We start from the raw sequence: 18755 nt of genomic DNA, 5'->3' as shown, positions 1-18755 counted from the left end.
TGGGTTGGGGACTACCGCTGGCCAGTCCTCTACCACATCATTTACCACTCGCAAATCATGCACCAATCTCCACTTAGATTTATCTGCTTTTAAGACCGGCAGCAACTGGGTATTGCATGGACTGTTTGTTCTTTTAAGCACTCCTATTTCAAGTAACCCCTGCACTGTCAATGCTATTCCCTCTTCTGCTTCTGGTCTTAGAGGGTATTGTGGTCTCCTGAGTGGAATTGCTCCCCTTTTCAGCCTTATTTCCACCGGACTAGCTGTTTTTATTTTCCCTACGTCTGTGTCATGCTGTGACCACAGAATAGATGGCAACTCATCTAACCTATCTTTCTGCTGACCTCTTTCCTTTCCCAGCAATGGCATGTGTGGTTGGGGAGTTATTTCGACCTCTCTCACTGTCCCTAACATGTCTACACTTACCATTATTTTAATGCAATTGTTGTCTTCTGATATCCACACCTCTGACGTGATTTTCCTCCACACTGTTAGTTTCAGCACTCTTAACTAAGGGTCCTAAGTCTTTAGACTGATATCCCTTGTTTACCAACAACGTTACGTGGGGCGCAGCCTCCGGTATCCTGTACCATTTTTCTAAAAAGGTGTTCCACTTAACTTGTAAAGCTGCCCCTTGCTTTCCAATTATCACAGCCTCCCCTTCCAGGTGCTGTTGGGTACATGCCTCCAGGTGCCATCTCTCCTCTAACTCCCTGTTCTGAGTCTCATCAAAAATCACTGTACAATGTAGCTCAGATTTGGGCATTACCGCCCTGGGTAATATAACCTGCACACCCTTTTTCCATTTTTCCCAGGTTTCCTGAATCTGATCTGCGATGTCTCCTATCCAAAAGACATTAGCCTTCTTGTCTTCTCGCACTATCAATTGAGCCCCTGCTCTTTCCACACTCAGTCCATTTCGGGTGCATCCTAATTTTAATTCCAGTTTCAATAAGGCATCTCTGCCTAAAAAATTAATCGGAGTTCCTTTAAATACTAGCACCGGCAAAACAATTCCTTTATTTCCCATTCTCAACTGCACTGGAGCCGTGCACTGTGTCAACTGTGTTTTCCCTGAGAACCCTACCGTCTTAATAAACTTTCCTGACATGGGAAGGTGAAGGGCATACTGTGGCCGTACACAAGTGTACGTGGCTCCAGTATCTATCATCATTGGTGTCAGTTGCCCTTCTAACGTAACCTGAACAATGGGTTCCTCGTCTGCCTCCCTTGTTATCATTTGGTAATGTCCCTTCCCACTCGAGTTCTCGGGACACCCCTAATACCTCGCATAGGGGTTCACAGGTCCGCTTGGGCCTGTGGGGGCTGGTCCTTGGCTAAACTTTAGTTCCCTTCTTATCGGTTCCTGCTGGTGTGTGACAGGCCATGGTGTAAACGGACAATCTCTTCTCATGTGACCTGGCTGATTACATCCCCAGCACAATCTCTCTACCTCTCTTTCCCCCTGTTTCCTCACTGGTCCCCTCTGCCCATAGCTCCTCTGTCCCCCTCCTTGGAACTTCCAGTCCTGTCTGGGCTGTTTGAATTTAGTCTGTCCTGATAGGGCATTTGTGGGAATGCTCCTCTGAAGACGTTGATTATTGGCATGAGGTTTTCCGGCCCTTGTCTTACAGTATGATCGGTTCCTCCATATAGTTCATATAGCTTCATCCAGTTCGATGGCTGTACTCGAACCGGTGGTTGCTGGCAGCATCTTTGTGCTTTTCTTTTTTTCCTTCTTTTTGAGTTCTTTGAGCTGCATTTGTATTAACTCTCTTTGCACCTCTTCCTGCTTCTCAGCCAACCTTCGTTTGTCTTTCCGGTATTTCTCAACCACATGGACTACGTGGTCTCTAAATTCTTGTGGGGTCCCTTCCTCCAGTTTGGATTTTACTTGTGGAGGCATTGCATCCAAAATGCTATGTCGGAACAGTGTGGTGATAAATAAGCTGTTTTCCACCTCTTGCTCAGTCTCCACCTTTTCAACTGGTTTTCTACATAGGCTGCTGGGTTTTCAGTGTCTCCCAGTGGATCCCCCTTTAAGGCTTTGTGGTCCACTTTGGGTGGATAAAGCTTCCTGAGGGCCTGCCATACCCTCTGCCTCACTCTGTCAAACCCGTCTCCATCAGTTCTTGGGTCGTTCGAGTTTACTATGCCAGCCATTTCCATTAATTCGTTAAATTTGGAGGTTCCCATCAACCTTATCAATAGTGCCTTCAAATCTCCCAAAGCCAATAATCGTCCCGCCGTTTCTTCTTCAAAGGCTCTAATCCATTTCCCTGCTCCTTCATGTAGATTGGGCAGAGTGTTTTTCAGCCCTTCTAGGTCCTGGGAAGGGATGTACTGCACTTGTCCTGATCCTTTAACTAACAATGGCATCATTCTTCCTCCTTCTTCCCACCTGCCCTGGCTCTCCTCTTCGCTTGACTCCCCATCTGTCTCAGGGTATGTCTTTTCTGCCTCCCACACAAATTTCTCCGGGGTCCTCTTCTTCCCTTGGTCTCCCAGTGGAGTCCTTCCTTTCTGTCTTGATTCAATACTTGGTTGGCCCCTGGAGTATTTTTCGCATCTCCTCTGGCAATCCCCTCAGTAACTTATCTAGCTCTCTCTCTACTTCCGCAAGTCGCTTCCCTACCGCCGCCTCCTGCTCTTCTAGGCTTCTGCCTCCTACCTCTTCCCCACAAATTCTCGCATCCTCTCTCTCTCCACTTAACTGTTGCTCCTCCAATGAGTCACCTTCTCTTTCTTCCTGTCCGTGTCTGTACACCTGTGGCAGGGACTCCTCATGATCCTTACTCGAGCTTGATTCCCTTCTCTCTTGTGTTTCTCCAAGACTCTCATCTCCTATCTTTTTTCCACTTCCTCTTGAATGCCTCATCTCTTCCTGCCCTGATGAGCCACTTTCTTTTCTAGTCTGTTTATTTCTATGGTATAACGGATACTCCTCATACTCCTTTTCCTCTCTCAAGTATTTCATCTGTTCAATCTCTTCTTTCATTTCTCTTTGCCTGTTCCACCTTTATCCTTTCTGCCTGTATCTCCTTCCATATCCCCGCTTTTTCCTTCTCGTATTGTCTTTTTTCCTCCTCATTATCCCAAACTTGTACTTCTCCCTGCATGTTTACTGTTCCCGTCAGCAGGGGGCACTGCTTAGGGGTTCCTTCCTCATTATAGGGAGGGGGTTTTTCTGTTTCTTTCGCATCCGGGTATGGAGCTGAAGCCAGCTTCTCACTGTACTTCCTCTCTCTCTAACAGGCTGTTTCTCCAGCACCTTAGTGTCTTCCTCGCTTGTAATCAATATTCTACCTGTCCTCCTCAGCCTTTCTCCCTCTGTTCTGAAGAGTTTTAGCACTTCCATTTCTCATTCTCTTTTTTGCCCTCTTTTAGATTTATCTTTTGGTTTGTAATTTTTAATTAGTGCCTCCATTTCTTCGCACAAGCTTACATCAAACGTTCCTTCTCTTGGCCATTTTGTGACCAGGTTTTTGGTTCTCTTTTCCCATTTTTCTGAAGTTTTTGTGATCTCATATTTATTTACTGGGAATTTTTTGCTCAGAATCTCTACTGCTGTTCCTTTACCTGTCATGTTGTTCTCTCTTTTTAAGGTATTTCAGAGATTCACAGTTCGTTTACTGGATAATATTATTTACTCTAATTCTATGCCTAGTCTATCGTCTTATCTACCAGCGCTTTAAACTATATATTGGACTGTCCTTGTTTCCTATTCTGTTCTGCCCGTACAGACCTCTGTTCAGAGCGGTATCCACAGAACTTTCTCTTTGCACCTCGTCTATTCAGACCCTTATCTCTTAAGGCGGTATCCACGAGGATTTTCTCTATTTTCCTTTCCCTGCCCGTTCAGACCTTGGTTTCATACGAAGTGGTATCCACAGGGATTTTCTCTATTTTTCCTTTCCCTGCCCGTTCAGACCTTCATTTCATACAAAGCGGTGGTATCCACAGGGATTTTCTCTATTTTTCCTTTCCCTGCCTGTTCAGACCTTCGTTTCATACGAAGCGGTATCCACAGGGATTTTCTCTATTTTCCCTTTCCCTGCCCGTCAGACCTTCGTTTTATACGAAGCGGTATCCACAGGGACTTAGCAACACCACGTGGAATTTTTCTTCACTTAACTTCTTATTAGCTTATTTGTACTTACCCTCACTGCAGTGTTCTTGATCAATCCTCTGAGCCTCCTGTTAACCCCCAATTCTGCCAGATGTTTTGGACCGGAGAGACCCTTCGGCAGTGGTTCCACACTTCTGAGACTCCAAGACCTACCCAAAACCAACAGAATTCTTAGTCCAAATTGTTGCAAAAAGAGCTTACCTTTTGTTTGGGTGCACCCTTAATTCTGCTAGCCTTGTGGGGGTCCCTAGAGGACTGGGAAGCGTCCCCAATCTGCCGTTTCCTTTCCGCGGGTCTCTTTCCGGTCCTGCCACAGTCGCCAATTTTGTCGTGGTTTCTCGTGCCCCACAAACGACCAGGAGACGCAGAAGATTCTTCAAGAAGTATTAAACTTTAATTTGCAAATCAAAGCTGAGACAGTCATTGAGCTAGTCGCCGATTGCCCACTGATCCTTGTACATAGCATTTTTTATAGCAATCTCCTGGTTTAGTTGCATTAGCATATCCAATTGGTCTACAGTTGCGTATCACAAGTACATCCGCCACTATTGTTTCTACCCATTGACTTAATCATGTTCTAATCTACATCTTTTAGCAACCTCTCATTAACACCATTGTCTTCTACATTCTTAAGATTTCATTCTCCTACTAAATTGGATACATGCATAGCACATAGCAAGTTCAAAGCTGACTACATAGTTTTGGTTACACAGCAAACAATGCAACTTTTATACTCCAATAGTCATTAGTAAGAGTAGGAGTGTCAGGTTTCAGCTCGGAAGAGGCATTGGCTCTGGGTAAGCTTCTGTTAAGGTTCCTTTTTTTCCTCTTATTGTACCCAGTGTAGTAAGTGGCCATTGTATGTTCTTCATACCGGATGTTGGAGTCCTGGGAGACCCAGAGCCTCTCCCAGGGAACTACATCTGTATGAAGTGCAGATGTAGACTGGGTTCGGGACCCGGAGCAGCAGCTGGATGACTTTCAGCTTGTACTGGAGGGTGAGGAGATATTTGGAGTTACAGGGAAGTAGTCACCTCTCAGCTGCAAGAGGGGAGTAGCTGGGTGACTCAGGAGAAATGGAAATGTGAATAGACAGTCAGCGCAGAGCACCCCCTGTGGCCATTCCTCACAATAAAAAGTATACAGTTTTGGATACTGTTGTGCAGAAGACCTCTCAGGGGAATGCCACGGAGACCAGGTTACTGGCACTGAACATGAGTTTGCGGTGCAGAAGGGAAAGAGGGAGAAGAGGGGAGTGCTTTGTGATAGGTTACTATCAATAGTAGGAGGAACAGACAGGAGAACATGTGGATGTGAACGGGACGCCCAAATGGTATGTTGCCTTCCAGGTGCTAGGGTTAAGGATGTCTCGGATTGCGTCCACAATATTTTGGAGGGAGCGGGGGTGTGGGGGTAAGCAGCCAGATGTCTTGGTAAATACAGGGACTGATGACATAGGAAAGAAAAGCAAAGAGGGCCTGAGGAGAGAATTTAGAGGGCGAGACAGAAAACGGAGAAGCAGGGCCTCCAGGGTCGTAACTTCTGGATTGCTGCTTTGCCGTGCACTAGTGATTAATGTGTGGTTGCAGGGGGCAGGACTTCAGGTTCTTGGATCATTGGGATCTCTTCGGGGGAGGTATGATCTGTTCAAAATTGACAGGTTGCACCTGAACCCGAGGGGGACCAATATTCTTGCAGGCAGGTTTGTTAGAGCTGTTGGGGAGGGTTTTATCGAATTTGACAGGGGGATGGAAACTGGAGTGAAGGGACTCAGGATAGGATGGATGGGTGAGAAAAAGCAATGATGGCATGCAGTCAGACTGTCAGGAAAGGCGGGCAGATGGTAGGTCAAAATTGCAGCCAGCAGGGTGAGAATCAGTGAATTAAGGATGCAGAATCAAAATAGGTAGCAAATATAGTACTGGGTACACAGGTTATAAGAAATAAGGTGAATGATCTTGTTGCACTGTTACAGATTGTCAGGTATGATATTGTGGCCATCGTGGACTCATGGCTGAAGGATAGTTGTAGTTGGGAGCTGAATGTCCATGGTTACACGTTGTAATGGAGGGATAGGAAGGTAGGCAGAGGGGGTGGTGTGGCTCTGCTGGTAAAGAATGGCATCAAATCTGTAGAAAGATGTGACACAGAATCAGAAGATGTTGAATCCTTGTGGGTTGAGTTGTTAAACTGCAAGGGTAAAAGGACCCTGATGGCAGTTGTATACAGGCCTCCCAACAGTAGCTGGCATGTGGACTACAGATTACAATGAGAAATAGAAAAGACGTGTCAAAAGGGCAATGTTATGATGTTATGGGAGATTTCAACATACAGGTTAATTGGGAAAATCAGGTTGGAAATGGATCCCAAGAGAGTGAGTTTATTGAATGCCACTGATTTTTTTTTAGAGCTGTTTGTCATTGAGCCTACTAGGAGATCAACTATACTGGATTGGGTGTTTATGTAATAAGCTGGAAACAATTAGGGACCTTAAGGTAGAAGAATCCTTGGGAGACAGAGATCACAATATGATTGAGTTCAACTTGAAATTTGATAGGGAGAATGTAAAGTCTGATGTAGAAGTATTTCAGTGGAGTAAAGGAAGTTACAGTGTTATGAGAGAAGAGTTGGAAGGAGGTGCTGGCAGGGATGAATTTCTGGGAAAAATGAGGAAAAATAGGGAAAAATGCAGAATAGATGCATTCCAGAAATGAAGAAATACTCAAATGGCAAAGTAGTACAACTGTGGCTGACAAGGGAATTCAAAACATGTAAAAGTAAAAGGAAAGGCTTACAGCAAAGCAAGAATTAGCAGGAAGATAAAGGATTGGGAAGCTTTTAAGACCCTTCAGAGCGACTAAAAGAGTCATTGGGAGGGAAAATATGAAAGCAAGCTAGCAAACAATAGCAAAACAAGTGGATAGTAGAAGCTTTTTCACATATGTAAAAAAAAAAGGAGAGATGAGAGTAGATATAGGACCACTGGAGAAATAATAATGGGGGCCAAGGAGATGGCAGATGAACTAAATAAGTGTTTTGCATCAGTCCTCACTGTGGAAGACACTGGCGGTGTGAGGAAAGAGAAGTAAGTGCAGTTACTACTACAAGGGAAGAAGGTGCTCAAAAAGCTGAAAGACTAAGGGTACATAGGTCACCTGGACCAGATGAACTGTACTCTATGGTTCTGAAAGAGGTAGCAGTAGAGATTGGGGAGGCACTAGTAATCATCTTTCAAAAGTCACTTGATTCTGGCATGATGCCAGAGGACTGGAAAATGCAAATGTCACTCCACTCTTTAAGAAAGGAAGGCAGCAGAAAGGAAATTATAGACCAATTAGCTTGACCTCAGTGTTTGGGAAGATTTTGGAGTTAATTGTTAAGGATGAGGTTATGGAGTACTTGGTGACACAGGACAAGATAGGACAAAGTCAGCACAGTTTCCTTAAGGGAAAATCTTGCCTGACAAACCTGTCGGAATTCTTTGAGGAAATTACAAATAGGATAGATAAAGAATGCTGTTTATATGGACTTTCAAATGGCCTTTGACAAGGTGCCACACATGAGGCTGCGTATTAAGTTAAGAGGCCATGTATTACAGGAAAGTACTAGCTTGTTGAGAGCATTGGCTGATTGGTTAGAAGCAGGGAATGGGAATAAAAGGTTCCTTTTTTGGTTAGCTGCCAGTGACCAGTGGTGTTCCACAGGGGTTTGAGTTGGGACCACTTCTTTTTATGCTGTGTATCAATGATATAGATGATGGAATAGGTGGCTTTGTTGCTAAGTTTGCAGATGATATAAAGGTTGGTGGAGGGGCAGGTGGTACTGAGGAAACAGGGAAGGCTGCAGAATGACTCGCACAGATTAAGAGAATGGGCAAGAAAGTGGCAAATAAAAAATGGAAATGCATGGTCATGCACTTCAGTAGTGGAAATAAATGTGCAGATTATATTCTAAAAGGGAAGAAAATCCTTGCAGAAAACCCAGAACAAGGTAAGCTTGCTAGTTGAGTTGGTAGTGAGGAAGGCAAATACAGTAACTTATGATAGAATGGCAGCAGCTCATGGAGCCAATAGCCTGCTACTGTTGTTCTCTTGTATGGAGTCTTGAAATACTACATTCTGAGACTTTTGGGAAGTTAAGCTATCTTATCAATGGAAAGTATGTACAAATTTATTGCACATTAAGTCAATCCAATAGAATTGTATTAACTGACCTCGAAAGCAAGATATTATTTTGAGAAATTTCCAACTATAGTAATCAATATGATGCTAATGTGTACCTTTGTAATGCATGCTCTATATACATACCCTACAGTTGATTACAGTTGAAATCTCTAAGCCTTTAACACTGATACCACTAATGTTCTACTGAAAATGTTGGTGTTATTGTTGTACCCAAGTGGTTCATTATCAATGCCAAAAGAGTGCTTGCATTAAATACATAGACTTGTAACCTTGTACAAATGCATTTTAATTCCTTGACATAAACTTTCAGTTTTATTTTCAGTGGAAATTAAGATAAGTTGTGGTTTTTATGCCATTAATTGGTATATCACTTTCATCTATCAAAATTGTTGGTGTGGTGCCAGAAGTGTAAGGCTAAAAAAAACTTATTGGGCATTGATGTCCATTTTGAAAAGCCATAATTTCTGGTTTATATTCCATATACAGCAGTTCGTTTACACTTCTATCCCGTTAGGAATGCCTTAAAGCACTATCCCTGTTTCTAGACAACTGATCTAGCCAGATCCCTTCCACAATTGCCCTCCTCCACCTGGTTCTCGTTCTCTATCAGCTCCTCCAAATGTCTCCAAACCCAAAATGTAGCCATGAGCACCCACAGCGGCCCTAGCTATGCCTGTCTTTTCATAGGCTATATGGAAAACTCCATGCTCCAAGCCTACACTGGTAACATTCCCCAACTCTTGGTGTTGCTTCCTACATCCATGCTAAGCATGTCAATTTCATCAACCGCATCTAACTTCTGCCCTAACTCTGCCCTCAAATTTACTTGGTCCACCTCTGACACCTTTTCCCTTGATCTGTCTCAACCTCTTGAGACAGACCATATAGAGATCTTTTCCAGCTCTTTCACAGCTATCTTAACTGTGCCTCTTCTCACCCTGTCACTTGTAAAAATGCCATTCCCTTTCCTCAGTACCTCCACTGCATCTGCTCGTAGGATGAGGCTTTCCATTCCAGAACACCTGAGATGTCCTCCTCCTTCAAAGAACAGTGCCTTTCCACTACCATTGACACTGCCCTCACCCATTTCTTCTTTATTTCCCGTGCCTCTGCCCTCTCCCTATCTTCGCACCACTGTTACAGTACAGGTTTCCCCAGCAATCCGAAGGTAGAGCGTTCCTATGAAACAGTTTGTAAACTGAAATGTCGTAAATCAAAGAAGTGATTACCATTAATTTATATGGGAAAAATTTTTGAGTGTTCCCAGACCCAAAAAATAACCTACCAAATAGCACATAAAACCTAAAATAACACAAACATATAGTAAAAGCCCGAATGATATAAATATACACCCTATATAAAGTAGAAATATTGTATGTACGGTGTAGTTTCACTTATCAAACTCAGGAAGACAGCGAGCCAAAATGGATTTGGAGTAAAAAAATTGGCACGTACACGCCTACGCACGTACATGCATAATACGTACACACATACGTACGCATGTACACGTATGTGCAAACAACTGCCCGCACAAGGTTTCATGGTCAATGTAGTCTTTCTCGGGGTAAACACACGTATAAAGTGTGTTTTGCATTTTTTCGTAAAAGTGGAAATCCTCTTTGGTTAGCGAAAACAGGTACTAATGTAGGTCTTTCGGAACAGCGAGCTGTTGTAAAGTGAATGTTTGAAAAACGGGGGACACCTGTATTCCTCTTGTTCCCACCTACCACCCTACAAGCCTTCATATCCAGCATATCATTCTCTTTAACTTCTGCCATCTCCAACAGATTCCTACCACTATGCACACCTTTCCTTCCCCCAACCAGACTCTCCACTTTCTGCAGGAATCGCTCTCTTTGTGACTCCCTTGTTCACTTGTCCCTCTAAACTGATCTCCCTGCTGGCACTTATCCCTGCAAGTGGGACAAGTACTACATCTTCCCCTACACTTCCTCTCCACCATTCAGGGCCTCAAACAGTCTTTCCATATGAGGCAATACTTCACCTGTGAGTCTGTTGGGGTCATCTACTGTATGCAGTGGTTCTGGTGTGGCTGACTAGATTGTTGAGACCTGATGCAGATTGGGTGAGAGGGAGCTGCTTTTGAAGTACAGAAGTGCAACTGGGCCAGCCTCTCCCAAGAAATTGGGCTTTGTGTGAATTCACAGGATTTGTCATGTTCAGTAGCACCTTTGTCTCCCAGCACTTCAGGATGTAAATAAACAGTCATGTATTTCTTCAAAATATATAACACAACCTGCTGAAAATCTGAAATAAAAGTAATTCCCTTTCTTAATGTATTTCCCCAGGCAGCTGCAGAAGATGCAGCAATTGTTCTTGTACCTTTACCCTCTCACACAGGCACCCAAATGGTACTTGCAGGGTAAGCAGTGATTTGCACTTCTTCCAATCTAGTGTCGTAACAATCTGGTCTCCTTTATATTGAAGACACCAAATGCAGCTTGACACTGTTATATCAAGGCCCAATGTAAGCTTGAGGATCAGCATTTAATTTTTCTTTTGGGTCCGTAGCATTTTTCCGACTGCATCAATTTCTACATCTTCGGGTAATTCTTTCTCTATATAAGAACTGGCCAAACTTACATTTCCTATACTGCTGCTTTTTGCAGCATGTAATGTCTATTGTTTCTGTTCTGATTCTGTAATTGCTTTTCATTGATTAATGAAAGAACCACAAACTCTATCCACAGAATGACTTCATATGCTGCTTTTTCCACAGAAATCTAGGCCTCTCAATTTGAGAGATTATTCATTGTTTTATCCGTTTTTCACTTTCACCCTAACTGCAGCATGTTTTCTCTCAATAATTCTGTTGAAGAATTTTTGCCCTGAAATGTTAACTGTATCTCATTCCTCAGATACTGCCTTCGTGTTGAATACAAACTTTTTAATTTTTCATGCTTGATTCAGTTCCTTACACAGACTAGCTTTGCTTTAGCAAAGAACTAATTTACTGGGATTAATGTCATAAAGATGTGCCCCCAGTCCTCCACTGCAGTAGATGTATAATTTAAGCACTACAGCTCCCTAGCCAGTGGTCTCACGGAAATGATCTGGAAGCTGGGGCTGACAAGGAGAATGTGGTAGGAATACAAATGCTGATAGGGCCTGCACTATGACCTTTCCTTTAGGTCAAATCATTATTGCACAAGGCAACTATTTATGCTAGCAAGTCTTGCTGACTCCTTGCAGAACAACCCAGTCATTTTCATTTGCCAATTCTTTTCATAACCCTGGGAATGCTTTGATCTTCAAATATTTATTGATTTTATTTTTGAAATTGATTCTGTATTCCCTTTGTTTTCAGTACTACAGTGCATTCTAAATCATAACTACAGTTTGTTTTTGTCATGTCACCCTGGATCACATCAGTTCTTCTTTGCTTCTGTATTAATGAGACAACAATTTCACTATTTACCTTTTCATCCTCTTCATTATTTTGTTACTATGCTGTCAAACCTCTTCTGCTCTTGGAACAATGTTAGGTTCTCTTGGCAATTCTTGTAATCAAAATCCCCTCATCCCTTACACTATTCTATTAAATCTCATCAGGATCCATCACAGGACCTGGTGCCCTTTCAGAATTCGGAACGTTACTCTAGTTGTGGTCTGTCAGTGTTTATACAAGTTTAATATGACCTTGCTTTTTATATACTGTATGTGTTTCTGTGTGTACATGCACACACCCAGTCTCCCATGTGCTGCTGTAACTGCTTCCCTAATCTACCCTGTTACCTTCAAAGATTTATACAATATATCTTTGTTCCTACATCCTTTTAGAGAATTACACCATTTAATTTCTCCTGTATCTTCCTGCCAAGATGTTACCTTTTGTACTTGCGGCAGAAAAAAACATTTTGCTTTTTTTTAGTGTGTCGTCGTTTAACTGAGACCTGTATTTGTCCTCGCTCTGTACTGCACTAAGTAAGGGCTGAGGTTCCTTTGCGTTTGCAGGTCTGATGCAACTTTCTAGGTGAGTGGGAAGAGGAAGAATACCATTCTGCTTCTCTGCAGCTTTAAAATAAAATCTGTGATTCTACTTTGTCCTTTAAGTATTTTTATCTATGCCACCGCTGATACTATCATTCTACAGGTTTTGTTTTGCCAGCCAGGTATGCTTATCAAACCTCATTCAAAAATTGATTTGTCCATCCTTTGTTAATTAGTGGAAACATTCAAATTGTTGGTTATGTTCTATCTTTTAACAAGCTTTTATTACCTTTTATTGAAAAAAAGTAATTCTTCCTGATTCTCATTTCTGGAAACTTCAACAGGGTTTATTCTTGCATCCTTGTTTTTAAGAAACTGGGATAGAACATTTGTTATTTTGAAGCCTTCCAGCAATACTCATGTGACTATGAATAATGATATGTGGTTGTTCCTTCAGGAATTTTCTGTTAATTATGGCCTTGCTCTACCACACCCTCACCAGCCCCATAGACCCTTTATTTCCTTCCCTTATCCTTTTGTGTGCTGTCATGTAGCTATCCCATCTGTCTTTTTTAAGCGCTTGCATTACGTTTACTAATCAAATTTTATTGCTTCTCCACCTTGGAAAATTATAACCCTCCAGCTTCTTAATTTTTCTATGTTTTTCTCTTTCCATGCTCTTGGTTTCCTAAAAGCTCTTTATTTTTGATGACTTGGATCCTTTATTTTCCACTTTTTTTTAAATTGGCTTTTTTAAGCTTCTGATGAAACCCACTTTTATTTAAAAACAATCACAGGCTATTCCAACCATCTGCATGCTTGTTCTAACATCAGCAATTAGCAAGCTGATCCAATTGGCAAACAACGTTAATGCTAATTTTAAAATGCAGTGGATTCTGGTTATTGGGACACATGAGGGCCAGTACATTTTGGCCCAATTAAGTGGCTGCCCCAATAGGCTGAAGTTTCATGGAAATAGTTTTTTAAAAAGTACAAAAACAAATAGAGTAACATTATGTATTTAAATGAAATACAGAACAAATTGGAACACACCCAATATTACAGCAGTGCCATAAATCTGTGTATTTGCTCCTAATACTTATCCATGTCATGTTCTTTTGACTGTAAATATACAAAATTAGTGCAAATAATGGACTGCCTTCATACAATGCTGTTGATGTCTTCAAATTCTTTGTAGTTCCTAGCTTGTTAAAGTAGTGAAATCATTTCATTTTCACTCCTGGCCATTTCTGGCATCTTCCAGCCTGAATGCTTGAAACCGCAGTGAACAAAAATTTCCGAATTGCTGCTTATTTTTCTCCAACTATCAGTGACAAAATCACTTTTTTTTTTGGACACAAACACACCCAAATGATGCTATTTTAAAAACTATTCACTCTAAGCATGGTGTAGATTCTAACGGTCACACAGGTTCATGCAATTGATGCTAGTTAGAAACTTCTCGGCAACAGTCTGTTGTCCCAAATAAACAAAGGGAATCCCAGATAATTTGGTTAAGTTTTTTGTTCTTTACAAGTTGTCCAAAATAAACAGTGCCTGATTAATTGTTGGCCCAATTCGCTGGAATCAATTGTAGTACTAATTATTGTAATCACAGTTGAATGTATTTCAATCCTGAAATAAACAGGCAATGGAATTTTAACCAGGGGGAATCATGGGAGTTTTTCAGATATCCATATTGATCATTAACTTAAGTGTTACAATTGTTATATTTGTTCCCAGATCCAACTCTGTTGTAGAAATTTATGTCACAAGAGGTGGCTATTCCATTTATTTTCTATACAGGAGAAAAATAGTTATCCCATTTCCCAAGGTATTTTTTAAAATCGTGGTGAAGATTTTGATCTTGCTGTTATTAAGTGTGAATTTCAAAGAGCACCGCAAAACCTAAAGTAAAATAGTGACTTGGGGTTGAAGGAAAACGTTGTATACATTAACTAGACTTTATCACTGTACGAGTGTCAGAGCTCAAAATTCTTTTAATACTATTACTGACATGCAAATCAGGATGCAAATCAGGATTAAGCTGGGTCAACACAACATTTAATCACTTAAACCATTTGGGGAAGCTTACATTACAAAAATACAATTGGAGCAGTTTTGTACAGTAAATAGCTTTTAGTTAACCAATGATGGGTTTAGATTTAAGAAGGTTCTTTTGCTAATATTTCAGAACTGGTTCATTTTACCTGTCCTATAATTTTAAAATAAAACAGTTGCCATTTGATCCTTCACACCTCATGCAAAGCTCTTAGTTCAGTCTTGCATATTTTCGCAGTGTTTACTTGAAGTTTAAATTATATGACTATGAATATTGAGTTCACCTCATGTTTTTAGAATTTTTACTAGTAATTGCAAGAAATTAGATGGATCTGATGTTTGAAGCACTTCTCTGATCTCTTAGTATTTATTTTTGACTTCCAAGTAGTTATTGTTAACAATATTGTTGAAATAACCAAAACTTGGTGTTAGGTGGGGCATTTAATGTCAGAGAAATGTATACAATATACATACTGAAATTTTTTTCTTCACCGACATCCACGAAAACAGAGGAGTGCCCCAAAGAATGAATGACAGTTAAAACATTAGAACCCCAAAGCCCCCTCCCATGCACAAGCAGCAGCAAGTCAACAAACCCCCCCCCCCACCCCACACCAGCAAAAAAGCATCAGCACCGAGCACTCAAGCGTGCAGCAAAGCATCAATAAAGACACAGACTTGCAGTACCCCAAAAACTACTTATTCGCCTGGAGAGGCGGCACCAAAAAGCCTCAGCTCTTCAGCTACTCAACCCTGAGCAGCTAATCCACTGCTTCTGATGTTCCGTGTTCTCCCTGGCACTTCAGTCAGGAGCACCGGCCTAGAATCAGCACGTCCCCAGAGCCACGAAATCCTGGAACCCTGAAGGCTGTGACCTTGGGATATCAAAAAACGGTGGGTCGTGAGGCCCTGAGAGCGGTCCCATTGTAACCTGCTCAGTTGAGGAAAAAACATAAGAGACACAAATTAACCTCTGAAACGGTTTTTATTCAGCGGAGAGTTCGCAGCCACACGCACCTTGGCGTACAGTAGCCACTCCGAATCTGTCGGTTTACAGAGGTCATACTTATACCCAAAAGCGGGGCACTACGTTCGCAAATATGGTTACCGATTCAAATTCATCGATTGATTGGTTATTGCATAGCTAAGCACGCGAAATACTCGGAATAAGTATAGACACAAGCGAAATACTTGGAATAGGTACAACAGACACAAGCAAAACACTTGAAGTAGGTATACAGCTCAGATACTTCGCCAGACACATTGTCTTGCGGTAAGCAAGGTTCCCTTTCTTTGTGGTTGCCATATCCGTCTGTTACTCTATCTTATTTACCTGTTCCCTGTCCTCCTGCACTTCCCCAATCACATACTCTGTCCCCAGTCCTGTACACATACGGTACTTTGCTACACTTACCCCTCATCCCCCCTTCTACATGTACCCGTCACCCTCTCCACATTCTCACCATTCCCACAAAGAACCAAAGTCAGAGTGTAACTCCAGGTCAGGGTTTTCAAAAGAACCCCCACACCCTGAAAGGGGAAAAAAGAGAGAAGATGGATAGAAATAAAGTTATCTGAAGGTGCAAGCAACCGAATTGGCGTTTGGTGTCATGTTAACTTTGCCCCACCTCCTTAGCTTACACGCATGAAAAATAGTTGAGCAGTTTACTGCAGAATTCAGTGTTAGGTGTTTTATTCTTGCCTCCTTCCCACCCACAGGCCATTGGTGTTTTTCAAGAAAATGGGGAAGACAGGTAACTACAGTGAAGTGTTTTACATTTGCACCATTAGAAGCACGTTATTTTTCTTTGTAAACTATATTATCAAGCCAGGGAAGCTCTTTCAACAAGTGTAAGTTTTGAAATTACCGGTAATCACCTGGTATATATTGAATGATATCTGACCATTAGTGTTGGGAACTGTGAAGTCATTTGTTCCATCAACATGCCTGTAACTGAATTAAGTTTCTTTGTTCCCATTTACAAGGGTAAGACAGCACACAAACGTGAGTGCTTTTACAGCAGCAAGCACATCTATTGTGTGGAATCAGCTGGCCTATGTGTAAAGAAAAATCAAATATGGTTCTAGAACAGAACATTAATAGCACAATGGAGCCAAGCTTGGATCAGTCAGATAATGAATTTACTATGATATATCACGATTATTGTCCATTTTTGCTGATGGCAGCCATCAATCAAACATTGATGTTATTGAAAAGCAAAACTTGGGAAACTAGCATTTATTTATACCAAGGATGTATTGAAAAATTTCTACAGCTACAAGTGGAATAGTTGGGTCTTTGTCTTTTGAACCTCTGCTTTTTGATTTTAGTTAATGGTCTTTGAGCATAAAAATTGTCAATTTCTCTTTTAACCAAATGGTTGTTGGGCTACCAGGGTTTCAGGTCAACAGTACTATTGTTAAAGCTTGAGTACTAAACCTAGAAGTAAGTGGGTTGCACACATTGGCTTGCATTGCTACTGTATGTGGTCTATGAATTGACAATTGGCAAGTGCCAGGATGGGTTGTGAATTGTGTGACTTGGCTCTGGAGGTCCAAAGGAAGGAGCACATTTACTCTCTCGCTCTTTGGTGTTCCTGTGCTCTGCATTCTCTCTGCCCTGCTCCCATGTTTCTGCAAACTAATGTTTTCCTAGCAAAACTTTTTTTTCAGTAGGCATGCCTACATGGGTCTCTTGGAGAAAACTTTGAATTTATTATAATTTTGGTGGTTTGACTGTATCTGGGGTAATCTCCCAGATATGTTGGCTAAAACTTGAGTATGACTGTGATCCGTTTTAGTCCTTTAATAAAAAAGAGCAGGCAATTGAATTGACAGTTGTTGCCTTAAAAATCCTCTGGGTGGCTGTTCCTTGCCTAAGTGTCAACTTGTGTAATAAAATGGATGCTGCATCACATATAGACCCAAGTTAGGTTCTGAATAACTTCAAAGTGGCAACCAGAAAGGAAGTTTGCAGGGGCAATAGCCATGTACTTGAAAGTGAAAGTAATAAGCCCAAAAGCTAACAGTTTTTGTCTTGTCTGGATAGATCACAGCATGAATAGTGATGAACTGTCTGAGGGCATAATTGGAGATGTATGTCAATGATAATCAAACTCTCAGGAGGAGATATCAAGATACTGCTCTAAGTAAAAGAGAGGCAGAAACATGCCAATGCTGATAAAAGCAGCACAAATCACCATGAAATGACACATTTGTTGTTTTACTTTGAACTTTGAAATTATTCAAGATAAATTTCACTATCAAAGTACATATATATCACCACGTACAACCCTGAGATTCACTTTGTGTGGGCATACTCAACAAATCTATAGAATAGTAACTATAACAGGATCAATGAAAGATCAACTAGAGTGCAGAAGGCAACAAACTGTTCACGTACAAATATAAATAAATATCATTAAATAGCGTGAGGTAATGAATTTGAGGTAAATTCTTGAGATTGAAGATGTCTTGCTTCCCCTCAGAAAACCCACTGGGAGAATGTACAAACTCATTACAGACAGCAGCAGAAGTGAACCTCTGTTACTGGTGTAATAGCATACTACTAACCACTATGCTACTCTGCCGCCAGTTTCTCTTATCATCACTGGGTCTGTGTCCTGAAACTCCGCATCAGTAGCTCTATTGGAGTACCTTAACCAGAAGAACTGCAGCAATTCATAAAGTGACATGCTACCATATTCTCAGGAGTCATTAGGGATGAGTAATAACTGCTGGTCTTGCCAGCAAGGGCTGAATTCTGATAATTACTTGTCTAATTCAATGGGAAAGGTGGAACATAGAACAATACAGGACAGGAACAGGCTCTTCATCCTATGATGTTAACTGAAAGTTGTATCAGGAGACTGCATTATCTTGTGTGAAAGCCAAAAAGACAAAAGGTCTCAGTTTTATTTTTACGTCATACCATGAGCTAATTCAGCAAATTTGAAGCCAAATTTCCTTTTCTACTGATTCATGCTGGATTCTGTGATGTGATTTCTTTTATTTTAATGCTGCAATTTTATATTGTGATCTGAACATCACTGGCAAATCCAGCATTTATTGTCCATCTGTATTTGCTCCTCAAGTGGATTTTGTTAAGCAATTTCAGAGGTACTTGAGAATTAAACACATTGGCCTAGAAAATCATACATGCCGGATAGTGACAGATCCACCTTGAAAGACACTTGTGTGATGGGTTTTGATGATAACTTGGTAATTTATGTATGATCATCATTATTAACAAATCTTTTTCAAATTCTAAGATGTTAGTTGAATTTAAATTCCACACTTGCTATAGTGGAATTTGAACTTTGGTTGTTCGTTCTGGCCTATAGATTTCTAGTCCAGTAATTTAATCTGTGTGTGTTCAATGCTAACTAACCATTTGTGAATAATTAGAGGATTTTTTAAAAAAAACATTT

At 41.2% G+C, this 18755-nt stretch overlaps 1 protein-coding gene across 2 annotated transcripts in view; it reads left to right on the top strand.

The window, feature by feature from the left end:
• Positions 1–18755, top strand: part of vopp1b (VOPP1 WW domain binding protein b) — a 48900-nt gene that overhangs the window by 10300 nt on the left and 19845 nt on the right. The gene's annotated exons all lie outside the window — the stretch shown is intronic.

The sequence above is a fragment of the Hemitrygon akajei genome, chromosome 8 (genome assembly GCF_048418815.1).
Source record: "Hemitrygon akajei chromosome 8, sHemAka1.3, whole genome shotgun sequence".
NCBI classification, from domain to species: domain Eukaryota; kingdom Metazoa; phylum Chordata; class Chondrichthyes; order Myliobatiformes; family Dasyatidae; genus Hemitrygon; species Hemitrygon akajei.
This window is presented reverse-complemented; position numbering and strand designations above follow the sequence as displayed.